The 17,822-nt window shown below is 44.5% G+C and overlaps 1 protein-coding gene across 2 annotated transcripts in view; it reads right to left on the bottom strand.

Moving 5' to 3' along the window:
* LOC126541593 (calcitonin gene-related peptide type 1 receptor-like) overlaps nucleotides 1–17,822 on the bottom strand; it is a 360,166-nt gene that overhangs the window by 280,318 nt on the left and 62,026 nt on the right. For both annotated transcript variants that reach the window (XM_055076767.1, XM_050188421.2), the window contains one exon: nucleotides 4,813–4,925. The gene's annotated coding sequence lies outside the window, so the exon portion shown is untranslated. The remainder of the gene's footprint in view (nucleotides 1–4,812; nucleotides 4,926–17,822) is intronic.

Here is a 17,822-nt window from a genome sequence, read left to right as displayed (position 1 = left end):
TTTGGTAGTGTCACTGACCTTACGCAAAAATTTTCTCTGCTTACATCTTGTAATGCCAAGTCACCACAATAAACACACCCTCACTGATTAATGCACTCTGTAGCGCATGTAAGCACAGCGCAAGAAACTTAAACGTGCAAACCGACGGTCCGATGCATGCGGCAGTCTGGAAGCAAGGATGACGTCCTACCTTGTGAGATGTAGAGCGGCGAAAAGGCACTCACCGCGTCAGGGAAGCTTCCTCAGTCAAAAAAAAAAAAAAAGGAGAATGAAATGAACCATCAAATTCGTGAATTGGGTATCAAACCCATGTACCTGCGTAGCAATTTGAGATCTTTACTGCAACGCAAACAAAACAAGCGACCTAATAGTTCATATATTTGTGATATTAACCACTGGCTACAAACTGTACAGCTTTCCGCCGCTTGATCTTTGTTGATTTCGGCCTTTCTAATCACAAATTTTGGCGGGTTCTACTCACGTTCTGCTCTTTAGTATAATCTATAACATATCGAACACAAACGGCCAATGCGTGTTTCATTAAAAAATGAGCCGTTAGCCGCGTTGTTCAATGCAAATTAAATTATGCGGTTTTACGTGCTTATCCACTAACCCACTATGGCACGCCGTAGTGGGTTACTGCGAGAATTTGGACCACTTGAATTTTTAACGTGCACCGAAATCGAAATACACGGGGGTTTTCGCATTTCACTCCGATAGAAATGCGGCCGCCGTGGCCGGGATTCAATCCGGCGACCTCGTGCTTAGCAGCCCAACACCACAGCCACTAAGCAACCAAGGCGGGTGTGTTGGCACTGATTATGATAGAAGTGGGCTATTGCGCGTGTTTCCCCAATCCCGTATGCGCAGCATCCCATCGATACAGCGTCGCATCCCATCGTAACAGTCTCGTTCACTACTTTAAAGGGACAGTAAAGCGAAACAAGAAATCAGTTTAGACTAATGAAGCATTGTTTGAGAACTCTGCAGGCAGTCATTTAAAAAAAATGTTTGGTTATTAGATGAGAAAATAAAGGTCCAAGTATCAGTATTTGAATTTCGCGCCCTAAGCCAGCGCCGGTACGTCAGCGTGACGTCAGGGATTCCAAAGTGTGTTTTTGCATTTGGGCCGCGTTGGCTGAATAAAGGTTCCCGGAACTTTCCATGTTAATTATTTGGTTCCTTTAGAACACAATGTAGTCATTCTGTACCGCTATATATAATTAGTAGGCCCTAGAAGATGCCATGAAAATCCAAGACGCCACAGCCCCCAGGTGCGGGAACTTAAGTAGGCGTCGCCACCCGTATTTCGTTCTTGCGCTTTTTCTGGCTCAACAAACGTCTTATCGTTGTAAGAGGGGTGTTTTTGGTGTTAAAGAATGGTAATTTACTCATGCAGAAGAAATGATTTTTCACTTTAATGTCCCTTTAAGGGAAGAAGCAGAATCAAAGTAGAAGTGCGTATATTCTACTGACACAGCCGAAAATGCTTTTAAACGTATGCAGTACCACGATGTCTAATATTACGCTGTAACTCGTGCAACCAATTTTCAAGTTTTTCTTAGTAGTTTGCCTAAGGTTATGATAAAAGCTGTCTCGAGAAGAAGCCTCACGAAATAACCTTTTTTAAAAAGGCAAACGGTACGGCTAGGGTTACTCGCCCGGCGAACTAAAACTGAGGGCGACTCGAAGAGCGGTCAGCGGAGCTATCTGTACTGGCTTCGTTAGCAAACGATTCTGTTAATTTGTGGATTGCAGTTTCTACTTCAACGTCTCTGTAATTCTGAAATGGTGCAAGAGGAGCGGATTTCTACCAATCACTTAGTGGGTCGGTAGCGAAGCGTAATATAAGCATTGCTGTATTTGCGATGAGCACACGTTATCGTGGTTTCATAGCTTCGAAGGGCACCGAATGGAATGATTATATTTTTCGCTGTGAAAGGGTGCGCCAATGCCATGCGAGCAGATGCGGTAGCTGTTACGGCAATCATGAGCAGGCTGATCAGTGCGAGCAGTGCGTAAACAGCCACGCTGCACCACAACACACACAAAGTAGGAGCGAGTGTGAGGGAAACATGTACAGCTGTTCAGCGTGCTTATACCCGACACGTGCAAACGTGAAAAATTGCAGAACTAAGCGAGAAACGTCCGACGTACTTCGATAAAAACACTGCCGAATCCGCCAAGCGTCTAACGTACCTGTAAAGAAAATCCGAGGGAGACGGCGGACGCACCTTTAGCCACAGCCATTCGACATGCCTCGGAAGCCATTACGTAAGATATCCATCCGTGACATGAAATGAGAGTGAGAAAACAAGAAGAGGAAAGTCAGAGAGGTCAACCTGATGAGCGTCCAGTTTGCTACCCTCCACTGGGAACAAGGGAAAGGGAGACTGTAAAGAGGAAAAGGGGAAAGGAGCGATCAATTAGTGCACGTGAAAACGTGCACAGGAGCACTATAAGCGGTCTCTCAAACCGCTGTACTTCAAGAACATTACTTGTGCCCGAATCACTTTTTGTGCCATGGCTATGGTGTTAGGCTGCTGAGCACGAGGTCGCGGGATCGAATCCCGGCCACGGCGGCCACAATTTCGATGGGGGCGAAATGCGAAAACACCCGTGTACTTAGATTTAGGTGCACGTTAAAGAACCCCAGGCGGTCGGAATTTCCGGAGTCCTCCACTACGGCGTGCGTCATAATCAGAAAGTGGTTTTGGCACGTAAAACCCCATAATTTAACTTTTTGTGCCAGTGACGGACATGCCGCGCTCCGAGAATTTTTGACATAGAGACGGGTCTCAAGTACAGTCGGTTTAGAGCTGCCCGGAGAGAGAGGCATTGGACGCCGTAGCGAGGACTGGTACTCGATAGGTGGTCGATGGTTTCCCGACGCCTATACGACTCGCACGTCGGGCTGTCGGTCATTCCCATACGATAGGAGTAAGCGTTCGTAAACGCCACTCCCAGCCACCCCAGTCACAGCAAAGTTGCTTCGCGGCGGGAAAGGCTAGACGGTAGTTGTAGCCGTAACAAGGGGTTCAGCTTATGGGAGGGGGGGGGGGGGGGCATTCGGCAACGAAGGGCACTTGAGCTCCAGAATGCCTGTGTCTTTTTGCGTGCAAGCAGACTACGTTCCATGGCAGCGTCCGCCACACCAAAAGTATTGGACGCGTGTGGGCGTATTCGTTGGCTGACTGGCGATGCATGTGGAACTGTGCGTTAGTGGTTATAGGCATATTCCTGGCATCATATATCTAGAAAATTGACAAGTTGATGTGCACCATTGCGTCGTTGCATACGACGACAAGGATCCGGGAAGTGTGTTTCATGATGGCAAACCATCGCGCGATGCTACATCGTCATTTCTGTTTTTATGTAATAAAAAAAAAACGGGTTTTGGGACAATAAACGTCAAGTGACGTCTATTTTGGCCTACGTGCTTGGAGCTATTGCTCTCAGAACCTACTTCGTGGGGATCCAGGGGCGCTATAATTAAAGTATTACAAACTGTTTCTATTTTATTTTTGTCATTAGCCTTTCACGATTGGCGGGAAAAACTATTCTGGACCACGCCCAGTTGGCTTGTCAATCAAGCGACACAAAAGAAACTGCGAAACCTCCCCGTTTGATAAGACGTGTACACATGATTACGTATGGTTAGACGGAACATAAAAAAAATAATTCCAATTCAACGCCCTTTTCACGATTAGCCCGCAGCTATTGGTCAACTGTTTTTCGGGCTGCGCCCAATTGGTCTGTCTTTCACGCGACGTCACAAAACCGCGAAAGCTCACCACGTCAAAGTGACGTGTATGAACTAAATACTGAATAACATGCAACAGAAAGCAGATTCTTTTGTAGGTGCAGAGTGGGCTGTCCCGAAAGCAATAGAGAATGACTGCATTTCGATCACTTTGGTACTGGCTACTCGGAGCTCTTGGCACGAATAGATTTATTTTGTTTTTGCTTATGGTAAACAATTTTTCCGTCAGTATAACGTTCCTGAGCCCTTTCGGCTCGTATAGCACATGGATTCGCCAACTCTTTTTTGCTAAGGACCTGTTTTAGAGGTATTTTGACTCTCCGGAACATGCCACTGCCTTTTTCGACCAACCATTGCAACCTAAGGGAAAGCGGACCAATAGCAGTTTCCTGCGCCACTTTTCTCACCCGAGGGCCTACTTTCACTGCGCTAGCTGGGGAACGGCAAAACCCTCTCCCCTTCTACGCGCTCCTCGCCCCTTTTGCGATACTTAAATAGGGAGAATCGTTCAATGTAGGCAATGCTATGCCCTTACAATGCAAACAAAAGTGACCTCCTATAAACGAGGATAGTGTTTAGGCTGTTAAAACAACGCTTCAGGTCACCGCCCGATTTTCGCGTTAACGGCTACGTAAATTTGACGTCGGAAGTTTAAAATAAAGTCAGAATGGAATAGCTTTACGTTATTGGGCCGCAGGACCGCATTCATAAAGATTTTCGTTCTTAAGTGCTCTTTGCCATTGCCCGGCCGACTTTTTTAGTAACATGTCTGGCATCAGGATTGATTCACATTAGCACTTATGAACTATCCTAGAGCGGGAGATTTTGTGAATACGGGCCCAGTTTTTTAAGTTCGTAATACACCAGTATACGTAATAAGAACCGACTTGAAAAACGGTCATATCGCTTAGGTGTCTTCGGGTGTTAGAATTGTAAATGAAGCGTAACTCCGAAAGTATATGAGTGACATTTTGAATAGCTGCTTTTGTTCTTTCTCTTTTTTTCTTTTGGGATAATATTGACATGCTGATTAGAAGCATTCCACTCACCACTTCGCAATGTTTCCTTCCGAAAAGAGCTGCCGCACTCACGAGCTGGAGGGAACCTATACGTGCTGAGTTGGAGTGGACCCCTGGCCGATGATCGTATTGACTTCAGTTTGCTGGAAGAAAAAATAATGCAAGTGGTTCGCTTACATTGATTATGCCACTGTGCCATATTTGAAGCGTTGACAACAAATACAGCATGCCACTGGCTTCTCCAAAACGCTATATTGTAGTTTGAATGAAAAAAAGAAAGAATAATGATATGTAAAGCGAGTATTTGCACACACGGGACAGTCATTCGGGACTTTTAAAACGACACAGAAAACTATTGCGGAACTTTGTGCATTCGTGCACAGTGAATGATGCTTGCTTCTGAGTTTCCGGCATTTTCTGCGTATTTTAAAAAAAAAAGATCATGTTCGACAGCTCCCAGCATACCGCGTGTGATTCTGGGATTAAAGTAACATCCGTCTTGTCGTGTTGGTTTCCCGGCATTGTGCTAAGGCAGCCTGTTATCTGCGATGAAATGTACGCGGGCCTAATAAAGTCTAACTATCCGCGAGGTACCGAGCCTAGTATTTGTTTCTAATAAATTAAGCTTGAGGGTGAACTTTGTTGCCGTTGGCCTGTAGGCGCCCGTTTCTGAAACAACAAATTTTTTACCCCCCCCCTCCCAACGCCGGAACTGTTACCCAAACACTAAACAAGAGCCGGCCGAGCGTACCACGCAGTCCTTCTATTTCATATCTGCCAGCACCATAAAATTAAGGAAACTGCCTTTAGGGTAGTCTAGCCACCTCGCACATTCTAGGTGATTGTAATGTACCAAAATTCCTTTTCTTGACACATCTATGGAACTTTTACTTTGTCATGCCCCCTCGTCTGGTACAGTGTTCGGTGGTTCAAACGCGATACACAAAACAAATGATTGAAAGCGCTTGTGGCACCACCGGTGGGCGTTGTGACGTAAGCTTAAAGTGAGATGCCTTTGTGATGCACTGTCACTACGTTTGACACTCCCAGCGATCACACAGCGGTCATCGGTAGCGCAAGAAGTACCGGCCGCCATGCGGTCAGAGCGTCGCGTTTGCATCACTGAGCAGTCCACAGAGCACTGGCACGATCTTCGGTTTCGCTTACAATTGTCGCGGAAAGGCTCTCGGGTAAAATCACACACAAATAATTCCTAGTTGTGTGTGGTGGCTGTAACCAATATAGCCCACGACTTGCAAGGTTGAGTTCCTCCCTTAGATGTGTATGTTTGCGGCGAAGCTAGCTTTACCGGTGTCAGAAACGTGCGGGCTAATACAGAACCACGTGGACGTTCGTAACTGCCGTCGTCTCCTGCATTCAAAGTTTGCACCGCTAAACTGCCTCGATAAGAAGGACAGCACAGCTGACATCTCACATTCAGGTTCAGTTGACGCAATCAATAATCTGCCGAGCCCTGTTCTACTAATCTGCCTGATTTTCTTAGTGCAGCCTGCGACAGTGCAATGTGCAAAGATGGACAAAGCATGCTGCCAATCGTAAGGATTTAGTATTTTTGCCAGCGAAGTAGTCTGTGCATAGCAGATCGTAATGCTGTATTTTATTTGTGGTGACTGACCTGCCACAGTTTATTTTCGCATAAAGGAAAACAAGAACGCGTCCACTTTGATAGGTTCACAAAGCAGCTTGACCGAAAGCCCAATTTCTTCTTAAATTTTTCATAGAGAATTGCAACTCGACGTTCCGAACGTCCAGCAGATGCGCTGCTCAATTTAAAGTGACCGATCAATAACTCCTACATTTGTGATGGCACGAATTCACATCGCTAAGCGGCCGGAAAAAATGTTGTACTATGCAGCCATTTAGAGAGCAGCATTGTGCATTAACTACAATTAACGCTTAATCTAATTTATGTTGGTCCAGTGCAAAGTAAACAGCTTTTACAAATGGTGACGTTGCTTTCATGTGTTATACATAAATTCCCAGTTGCCCGAGACGCAACCTATAAGGCCTAGTCTTGCTTACGTTCGTGCCCATGTACGCTCGTTAGGCGCGCGCAGACACCTGGCGCGAATGTGAACCAACACAGGCATGACTGGACGAACGATTCGGGGAAGTTTAACTTTACGTGCAAGAATTATGTGGTGCGATAAAGTACGCAAAGCGACCGCAGAAGCTCGGTGCTGATAGTGTCGTGAACTTGTGGATTTGGCCATAGGTTTGTTTTCCGGGGCTGGTGGTCGGCAGTATAACCTGTGATCATTAGATTCATACTAAATGCAAAACGCATTTAGAAGCAGCACAGCAGGCCAGTACTATGTCAAGCGTAAGGGGTCGTTGAAAAAAACAGTGAAGAGGCACTTCTGCTTTAGATCCAGTTTAAAAACAAAGGTACGATGCAACAAAGCAAGAGAAAGTATTCGGGAAACAAAAGTGATCAGTCAATAGTACGAAACAGAACTCCACGGCGACTGCGTAAACTTTACCTTCATCGAATATGGTATTACCAAGAGCAAATTCTAGCCGAAAACGTCGACTTCCACTTCCTCAAAATTCGCACTGATGGTAGCGCCACGAGGAGAGAAACACCTCGAGGAGGACGGGCATACGACAATGGTGTATGACCGCGCTGTCACGTGGCTAATCCGGACTGTACCAAGTGCAGGAACAGGCTTTTGTTTACCTCTTTCGCTCGTAAGATGGTCAACAACAACGATAGTAAGTGCTTGTGCTGCGTTTTCCAGTGCATAAGCAGAATTTTCTACGACGAGATAAGTGTTCTTCTTTCCGGCAAAATCCATCGAGGAATAGTGGGTGAGCAGGTAATGGATAAGCAAAGTTGTGACCCCACAGATGAAGGAGATTATGTGCAATTGCAGCAAGTGGCAACGGGCACTTCCTGTAAGAAGAATGAAAAAGTGAGGACTGTGCAGAGAATATATATATATATAAAAACACTCGCGCGTATGGGCTATGTCTACACTTGTTTTAGTTTTTCTCTTCCCTTGTTTTATTTTCAGTGCACCGGGTGTAGGATTTTCGACAATCATATTAGGTAAATAAAAATTTTGTGCCATGCTTATTAGGTTTTTACGTGTTACCACATGATCAACGGTGTTCAAATTTACGCGGCGTATGAAAGGCTGCATAAACCAGGCTGAAAAGCATGTTTTTCCTACTAACCTTTCACGAAGTCCAAACAATATGTCAAAAACAGTATAGTCCTGTATATTTATTAATATTATTGATAGCGTAAGTGCATTGAAATTCATTTTCCCGCGGGTTAAATGTGCAAAAACGTAGTATGTGGGATACTGCTAGTTCAGATAATGAACATTACTACGAACATCGGTGAATGACTGTCCTTACCTGCGTATGTAATGTTAATAAAGTCGAACATATTCAAGTGTTTGAAGGACTGCTTCATGCTTAAACAACGTCACAAATAGCTGAGAGATAAAATGGTATTACCTGTAACACATTGCAGCTGGTATCTTTTTTTTCCCATCATATTTTTTTCTTAGAGTGATCAAGCATCAAGTAGGCTACGTACTGGGGCGTTTTCTCCCTTCCCCTTAAAATTACCCCGTGGCACTTTTAGCGAGTGTCAAAAAGCTATATAACGCCACAGAAAATGCGTTATCATGGATTTAATTTGCATTTATTCATCTTTTATTAGCTCCGCTTTAATGCGTAGTTCCGCTTCCATGCGGCTCATTGAGTGACGTAATGAAAATGACATGATCTCGCAAAGTCGTCACGAAGTGCTATACAACAAGTTTCCGTGCCCTGCGCTTTGCACGCGGTCGTCCTACAGACAGCCATCTTGGGTTACCACGTGCGCCACCTTATAGGTCGCAGGCATCGCGAATAGCTTTGCCGCGAGCTTCATTTCAGGCAGCGTCAGTTAAAGTATTTTGCATTACAAATCTTTTGTGCCTTTCTATATCTATGAGTCATCCCTCTCGCTTCATCAAGGGAAAAGATTCCTCCCGGGCGGTTATGTGCCGCTTGCACTTTTTCGAGCGCAGTAACATTAACAGCTGACGAAAATTCAAAAGATGATGTAAGCAGAGAAAGTCGATCGTGAGCATTTTTTATGGTTACGTCGTTGCCGGAGAGGGAAATTGAGCAGAAAATAAAATGCTCTGATCATGAACAGAATATTCTGGCTCTCGATTACGTTGCCGTGCTTTTCGTGCTTTCCCACTTTGTTCTTTTTATTCGACACTTCTTGACGACTGCTTTCACTCAGGAGCAAAAAAAAAAAAAAGAAAGACAAGTTTAGCCGCAAAATTTAAACGACTCCGCACTCAATGGTTCCAGCGAATTTGTTCCAAGCGCCGCTTTTTGCAGCACAGACAGGGAAAACGATGCTCGAAGGAACGATGCATGGATTTATTGACGCGCGAGGCCGTCGCGATCGTCGTTACGTTCGCGATGGTTGTTCACGACGACGGCATGTCGGTGCGCCGAGAAGGAAAGAACATCGGAGATGAAAAAAGACCCTTAAGCATCACGCACGTGCCCCCCTTAATCGAGAGCGCGGCCTTGACACGAATATGCTCGCGCTCTGTGCTCTTCGCCGTCGCCGTGTTGCTCGCCAGCTCGCACCGTGTAAAGCGATAGAGGCCATCTCCGTCGGCAGGAGGCGCTGAAATCGTCCCGGCCATCACGGCTCTGTCGTATACGTTATTCGGCGGTGATGTCGTGCACGCGTTTCCGGGGAGAAGCGCGCGTCGAAGAGAAGAAGCCAGAATTTACGAATGCGTGCCCGCACCACCAGTGTCCGACAACACCATTCGGTTGCTAAGGGAGCTATCCGTAATAAAAGCGAAATTTTATAGGCCTAACAGGGAGGAGCAATAAAGGTTTACAAGGCAGCTTTGACTGCTTCCGGACCGTTTCCGCTTCGAGCATGCACGATAGATTAAAACGGTCACTACATTGAACGTATTTGCCGCGGAATTTTTTTGTAGGCTTGGCGAAAAAAACCGACATCATTGAGTTTTTTTCCGGGAAGCGGGATGACAGTGCTATTTGCATTGTTTGAATGTGTACCCTTGCTTATCGGGCTGAAACAGTGAGAAATTAAGAATAGGATTACAACGCGGCTGTCGGTTAACGTAATACCGACGCACCGGCAGCGGGATTCTCCAGCCAGAATGCATATAATCATTGTATTTAGGAGAGATTGTGTGAATACTGGTGACGCTCACGCCTTTTGAGAGTTCCTATTAAAGGTTCTCTATGCCTTGGTAGACTCACCACGACGCGCTGGCAAAAGAAAACACTCCGGGTTTTTCGTCCCAATTTACACATTTGCAAAAAGAAAAATAAACGCTTTAAACCCCAAGCCACCATAACTGTAAGACCGCATTCACGCTCTATGCGCTCGCTCCCATGTGGAAGCTGAAGAATGATTGGAAATGTTAAATGCCACGTGCCATAATCCCCAAAATTGCGACAGTCATGATTCTTCTGCGTTCATGTTTGTTGTGGTCCCCTAAGTTTCTTTTATTCTGCTATTAGGAATAATTGGCGAACGGTACATCTTTTTATTTCGTCGAAGGCAGCAGTGATTATGGTCAGCTGCAGGGAAATTGTCGCATCGTTTAGGAGGAAATAGAGGGAGAGAAAATGAGAAGGCAAGACACGGAGGTCAAGCAGACGCCTGTCCGGTTTGTTACACATCGCAGAGGAGGAACGCAATTAAGGAATGCAAGAACATAAATATAAATTTACCAGAACAGTGAGGATATTTCATCTTGAGTTGTACATACGGAGACTACAGTCGGCCCAGTACTAAGGTTTTTGTGCTTCAGATACTGCAGCACCAAAAACTACCTTTCTCACCGTATCTTAACAAGGCGCGTATAAACTAATACTTGAGTGGACAAGTGGTTGCTTAGACACCCGGGCTTATTGCCTTGAAAGAAGGCCTAAGAAAAGGTATTGTCTAAAAAAAAGTGAAATAACTTCGATAGCATTCTGTTTTCCGTCCACCAGCTAACCGTTTCCGGGCGTAATGGTGTTTTCACGCTTATGGGTAGGAGAAAGGAAAAAGAAACCGCAGGCGAAGATGGGCTATAAATGCGACTGCATGCGATAAGTTTGTAGCACCGCACAAGCTTATCTTAGCCCTGAAAGGTAATTCCTCTTTAAAGTAATTTGTCTGCTTTCTTTTCATCTTTTTCCTTCTTTTTTCTTTTTTATTGCTTTTGTTGATATATTTTTTTTTGCTTTTGCTTTTGCGTATGCTTGCAGAACCACTGTACTATTCAATGCTTTGGCCTCATCTACTGTTACGCTCACTGGGCGATATAGAGGTACATAAATAAACACCCGCCGTGGTTGCTCAGTGGCTATGGTTTTAGGCTGCTGAGCACGAGCTCGCGGGATCGAATCCCGGCCACGGCGGCCGCATTTCGATGAGGGCGAAATGCGAAAACACCCGTGTACTTAGATTTAGGTGCACGTTAAAGAACCCCAGGTGGTCGAAATTTCCGGAGTCCTCCACTACGGCGTGCCTCATAATCAGAAAGTGGTTTTGGCACGTAAAACCCCATAATTTAGTTTTTTACATAAGTGAACGAACAAATAACACTTCCCCCCTCCCCCTAAAAAATGAACGAACAAGTCAAAAGACACGGGTTCAGTCAGCAAGCGAAAAGGTCCAGCGAATGGCAAGAAATGAGCCCTGGCTAAGATAACGCCCAGTTCGCACTTGTTGTAACTGCAAAGCAAGGCGACCGCTCACTTTCGGTAACGAGGAGGCAAGCCGACAGGATCCGCTGGAAGAATACTGGACGATCGAAGTACGTACAAGTAAAATAAAGGTCCGGTTTTTCTAACGTATTAAGGGATTGAGCTCCGGAGTGATATCAGATCAGATCTTTACGTTATCTCGGTGAGGGTAACATTTACAAGCACAGAAATAATTGAGAACACACTGCTTACTGATCGGACTTGAACTTCCTAAAGAACAGTGCAATAGTGAAAAGAACTCTGTAATACTGTTGGCGTTCGGTGTTTGGAATCCAATTCTGCGACTTTCGGCCCCAAATATTGTGTAGACATCTGTGATAAATCTCATTCAGTTGTTGTTGCGATTATTCTGCGAACGATAGCAGAGCCGCAACGAATATTTAATGCAATATCGCTGGCGAATTTCGCACAGAATCTCGGCAGTACCGTCGATCTTCGAAGCAGCACATCTAAAGATATAAAGTAGCGCCCATACCGATACCAGGCTATTTGTTTCTTTCAACGGGTTGGTCTCTTCCTTAGAAACGGGACAAGAAATCTCTACTCTGGAAACTCTAGGCCTCTCGCTGCGTGATCTGTGTGAGTTCCAGATACGTGAGCAGCGTAGCTGCAACCGTTGAACAGAAGATATAAGTTATCCTTTAAAAGATAATATACAAATATATATATATATTTCCTCACTGCTGTGTGCGCAGAAATGTTAGCCAAGAATACGAATTAGAGAATTTCGAACTCTAGGTCACGTAGGTTTTTTTTTTTCATGAGCTGTCGTTTGAACCAGTGGTTCACTCAGTGACCCCCCTTCCACGTGCGGAGGGTAGCAAATCGGACGTGCGTCTGGTTGATGCGTCTGTTGTTCCTTTTAGTGGCACGAACATCGAGTGACACTCTTGTTTGTTGTGCAGCACTCCCGCTTCACCTCCTGAGGCGACCGGGGAGGAAAGTCAAAATAAATCGGAAAAAAACATAAAAAATACTGCAGTGAAAAATTTCTGGGTTTCATTATAGATAGAATATCAGAGCATAAGCTTAGTTACAAGTTGGGTTACTCAAGTGTCTCGAATATCTATAAATAATTAGAAATCACTGAGACGACCGGGGACGTTTTTTAATATACATCAGAAAACCTGCACAGTACATAATTGATGGGTTTCATTACAGATACAACATCAGAGCACAAGTTTAGTTACAAGTTCAGTTACTGAAGTGTCTGTAATAATTAAAATATATTAGGAGCCACTGATTACAGCACTCTAAAGCACATAATCGCAGACTTTAGAGACCCGCCACGTAAACAGGACTTTGGTGAAACGCCTTGAAACCCGGAAGTGGAAAGCAGAAGTAATGACTTCACTAATAACGTCACAGACGAGAATGTGGCATGATATTTAACTGTCTAATTAATGAAAAACACTTGCCTCCTACTTCGGTTCGTGCGTTGCGTTCACTTAATCTTAACCTAAAGAACGCCAACGCCGAGGTGCGAGTGCCATACTAAGTCAAAGATTACGGTCGCCTACCATTTTGTTTTTCTTTCTATTTCTATGTCTTTTTCGTGCGACATATGCGAAATTCCACATTTGTTATCATCAAATTCTCCTCCCTGTGCCTTATGGGAACCGCAACAGACACATTGACATGCCTATGCAAAAAGCTATGCATACGATCGAATACATGCTATAGCCAATTTACCCAGAGGAGGCAAATTCGCCCATCGGTGTTGTCTGTACCTGCATATTGTCGCGGCAACAGTAGGCGATGTAATAAATAAATAAATAGATAGATAAATAAATAAATAAATAAATAAATAAATAAATAAATAAATAAATAAATAAATAAATAAAACCCAGTTATTTGGTCATTGCACGAAGACGACATACGTAAAGGACCTTACGTTATTCATAGCAATAAATTGGCTGAAACGCAGAACGTTTTAAGCAGCTGCGTTGCCGAAAGATGGTAGCAAAACATAAAGAAGCACGTTTTGCTGCGCTTTCATGGCACCTTCAATATTGTTGCTCACTAATGGAACATGGCAATATAGTCGATGGCTCGAGGCACTCTGGGAGGTACGAGCAGGGACGCTTACAGAGACACCTATTCAGTAACTAATACCTATGAATAAACTATTACACAGGGCAGCAGGAAATAAACTAAGAAAGTACTTCTTTGTATACCTGGACGGGAGGTTATTTTTCTTTTGACCTTTCTTACCGGTTCTTACAAATCAAAAACTTTACATAATATGGAGACGTATTGATAAACACTGGGTGAAAAAGGCAGCTCTTAGTGCTGAGTCCGAACATCGACAAGGGGTCTTGTACTCGTCATTGAAAGAACTGCTTTCCTTCACACGAGCTATACTATAGGTCCATTTCTTCCAAGAGAAAGGTCATAAGTGATTACGAAAGAGTAAGGACTGGCTTCTACTACGAGAATGAAAAAAACCGACAGCACTGGTACTCTAAGTGAGGAGGCTGGAGAAGACATAAAATATCTCCCATATTACACTGCAATAATTGTGACACTCACTGTAAGAGGATTCTCGCGAAGGAACATGCTCTGAATAGGAGGCCAATATCACCAGATAAAATCCTGGGCCCATGGCCATCCGAGCACTTGCACCGCTGTGCAGCACGCGCATTAGTAGAGTTTCTCGAAGAACCCGAAATATCTAAAAGTTGATAATTTTTTTTTATTGTCACTTTGATCCCGACGCTTGATTTGTCGAAAGCGACTAAATTTATTTGACATGTTTATATATGTCTTTTATGTATTCACTCGTGTTGTCACTATACTGCTTTCTCTATTCTTTGTTTGATGTTTTCTTTTTTTAGCTCATCTATCAATTCACAGAAAAGCAGTAACCTACGTCGTCTAGCAGGCACCAAAAATTCCTGGCATAGAGATAATAATAATAATAATAATAATAATAATAATAATAATAATAATAATAATAATAATAATAATAATAATAATAATAATAATAATAAAAAAATTGGAGGACGCTTAAACTTCGCCTTCAAGAGTGGAACGCGATAGCGTTATCGCACCCCGTTCGCACCGCCTACTCAAACGCGCTACGCCAGCCAAACGTCGCGATCGGCACAGATAGCCGGGCCCCGACGCGGCATGAAGGCGGACGCGATCATGGGGTGAGCGGCGCGCCACGTGTCGGGGCAGCGCCGTACATTGTGAGGAGGAGGTCTTCTGTGTTTGCGGCAAGATGGCTCTGCGTGTGCGCAGAGCGCAGAAGAAATGTAGCGGAAACGTACTTCGCTACTCGTGAAACTGCGACTTCTGTAAGTTACATGGTCATAATTACCGATATACACCGCAGTATAACTTTCTACGGCACGTTTCTAAGGCAACACCGCATTCACTAGAGGCGATTTTGTCCCGGTTTGACGGAACGAACTCGTGGCTGTACAAGGACCTTGTGGATGTGTTATTTCCTGTGCCATTGTATCGTGAATTATACTGTGCAGGCAAAGGAAAAGATGTTTTGAAACGCGTTAAAAAAATGCTAGTTGCGTCAGGGGTTAAAACCTTTTTTTTAAGCTGCACACAGGAACCTTACCTGTTAAAACATGGTTAGAAGAAAAGGGTGTATTTGTTCCGTGGGGTACTCATTGTTTGTTATGCAAAAAAACAGAGACAATTGAGCATGTGTTTTTAGATTGCTGGGGTGGAGTGTTCTTCTGGGACATCTTACAGAGAACCTTGAAAAAAGAATTGCCATTAAGTCCGCACGGAATCCGTTATCTCACGGTCGAAAACGACGATGGTGTGCCTTTCGATCTGGTTATGCTCCTGGGCCTGCACAGTATATGGCGAACTCGGACGGCTGTACACAATGCGGATATTGACGCTAGACCAGTTCGCGAATATTTTTGCGAATCGGTGTCCCATTTTGTCGAAGTGCAGAAGGTATGTACCAGAGTGGGTTCCAAGATTAGAAATGTTGTTGCAGATGCCGAAATACTGATGGCTTGTAGTTAGCAAACAGCTGACGGTTCTCGGCACTATTATCTTGTTAATCTGTTCTTCTGATCTCGTAAACTCTGTGAAAAGCGAAGCAATAAAGAAAAAAAAAAAAAACTCGTGGCTGATTGGTAGCGTCTCCGTCTCACACTCCGGGGACCCTGGTTCGATTCCCACCAGCCCATCTTGCAAGATGTTTTTTTATTTGTGAAGTGCCTTCTGGGATTTATCGCTCACGGCCAACGTCGCTGAGGCTGACACCGACGCCGACGACACCGGCCTTTCTGCTACACGAGTTCCTTAACGCTGTCGCGTTAATAATAATCTCACAAGGGAAGTGGAAATGCTCAAGAGGATGGACTAGTAATAGTGGCGCTGCAGGTGCTTCTTTTGCTGTAGTATAAGGCGAATGTTAAACTTCCTGGTAATCTTGGACAGGAAAGCGAATAAGTGACCGGAGGGCGTGGAAAAGAAGCAATAAATACCTGTAAAAGAAAGCCATCACGGGCAACAAGCAGTTGGCCAATATTGTGTGCTGTGTCCGGCGCAACACATTTCGGTTCTTTAGCAAAAACTAAGCAAGAATGACAGCCCCTGCTTACACGTGGCTTTTTTTTTTACAGTGAAGCTGTTTATGATAAGGCTTCTTTGTATATTTTTTTGTGTCCATCAACAAATCTGTGTGAGCAAAAACAATCATCTTCAGCAATGGTTTCTGCTACTTCTCGCGCGTTCGTCGTCATCTACCACAGCTGGTCCTTTAGGCCCCCCACTGCATAACCACGCACGAGCGTGAACGCACTCGTGCCATTGCTCAGGCATTCTTCGTTGTCGTCTTCCAGTGTGGCTCCGTTGCAGCTCATCATGCCGGCGTTCCCATGTTGCCCCTCCCGCTGCGAAGGCACTGACGGTGCTGGCCCACTACCAGCCGTCGCGGTGATTTCGGCCTCAAATTCCTTGCCTCCGTATATCGTAAAATGTAAACACAAATGTATATAAGCAATGTAAAACACGAATGAGCGCGGATGTAAAATAATAAACGTGTGTGCGTACCTTTCGTCACGATGACCACCGATCTAGACAGTAAATGGGCTCGGACCTTTGTTCCACATAATGTGGAACCTCTTGGTCATGTGCAACACAGCTTCGCTGGTCATCCGCCTTTAGACACCAGAATAGCTCATGATCTTTACAGCGAAGCTGTAGATGGCTAGGATTCCGCGCATTTTTGTTCTTCTATCATCATGAATAGACTATCATCATGAATGGATCATACCCCCGTAAGCAAGCAAAATATGTAATGGCTCATAATCCCGTAAGGCCGAGGCTACACGCACTCAGGAAAGTGAAGGGCACAGTGCTTAAATTCTTTCTAATAGCGCATACAACATACAGAACAGCATGTCGAAAACTGTCATCATCAATGGCTCATACCCCCGTGAGCAATCACTCTTGCCCCCGGAAGCAAGCAAATAATGCAATGACTCATAGTCCCGTAAGTTTCATGGCTACTCACTTTGCGTGAATCAGCTTCGATGACACTACTCCTGTTGTCGTTGCCGGTGATTTCAATGTGGATGTGTCGCTGACGAAAAGGAAGCGGTTTACGCGTTCCGTGTTGCAGATATAGCCCTTGCGATGTCACACCAATCCGGCTCAACCGACCACCCAGCGGCGTACGTGCATCGATTTGACAATATGAATGTGATTGCAGTTGCGAGTGAAATAATGACCCGTGACCAAGACAATGAATGGGTATGCGTACCTTTCTTCACCATGACCACCCATGAAGACAATAAATGAGTTCGTGCCTTTCTTCAAACTTATGTGTCACCTCCATGTCGTGTGCTAAATAGCTTCACTGGTTGACCACTTTCACAGAGTGGAATGGCTCATAAGCTTCTCATGCTTTTCTTTTTTTTTTCAGTTTTGCACCCTTGCTATCGCTTCTTTTCTTTGCCGTGGAGGATAAACAGAAATTTCAAGATTTATCGACCTCCAGAACTAAAAATTGCACCTTGTCCTGCGCAATCTCTACACCAATTAATCGCTGCTTAAGAGGAAGCTTTAGATCAGAGCCAACTTTGATGCCGCCTATTCAATGCAAGTAAAACGCAGAGTGCCCTTATTAGATAGCCCTTGGACCGACGTGAAGGAAATTTGCTGTGTTTGAGAAAAAAGGTTCAATTCAAGTGACTCTGGTAAGCAAAATCTTTATTCGGAGCACGAAATTTCTTACGAGAATTCCCGAAAATTTGTAAGTTTAAAAA

This window comes from Dermacentor andersoni, chromosome 2 (assembly GCF_023375885.2).
Source record: "Dermacentor andersoni chromosome 2, qqDerAnde1_hic_scaffold, whole genome shotgun sequence".
In the NCBI taxonomy this organism is placed as follows: domain Eukaryota; kingdom Metazoa; phylum Arthropoda; class Arachnida; order Ixodida; family Ixodidae; genus Dermacentor; species Dermacentor andersoni.
This window is presented reverse-complemented; position numbering and strand designations above follow the sequence as displayed.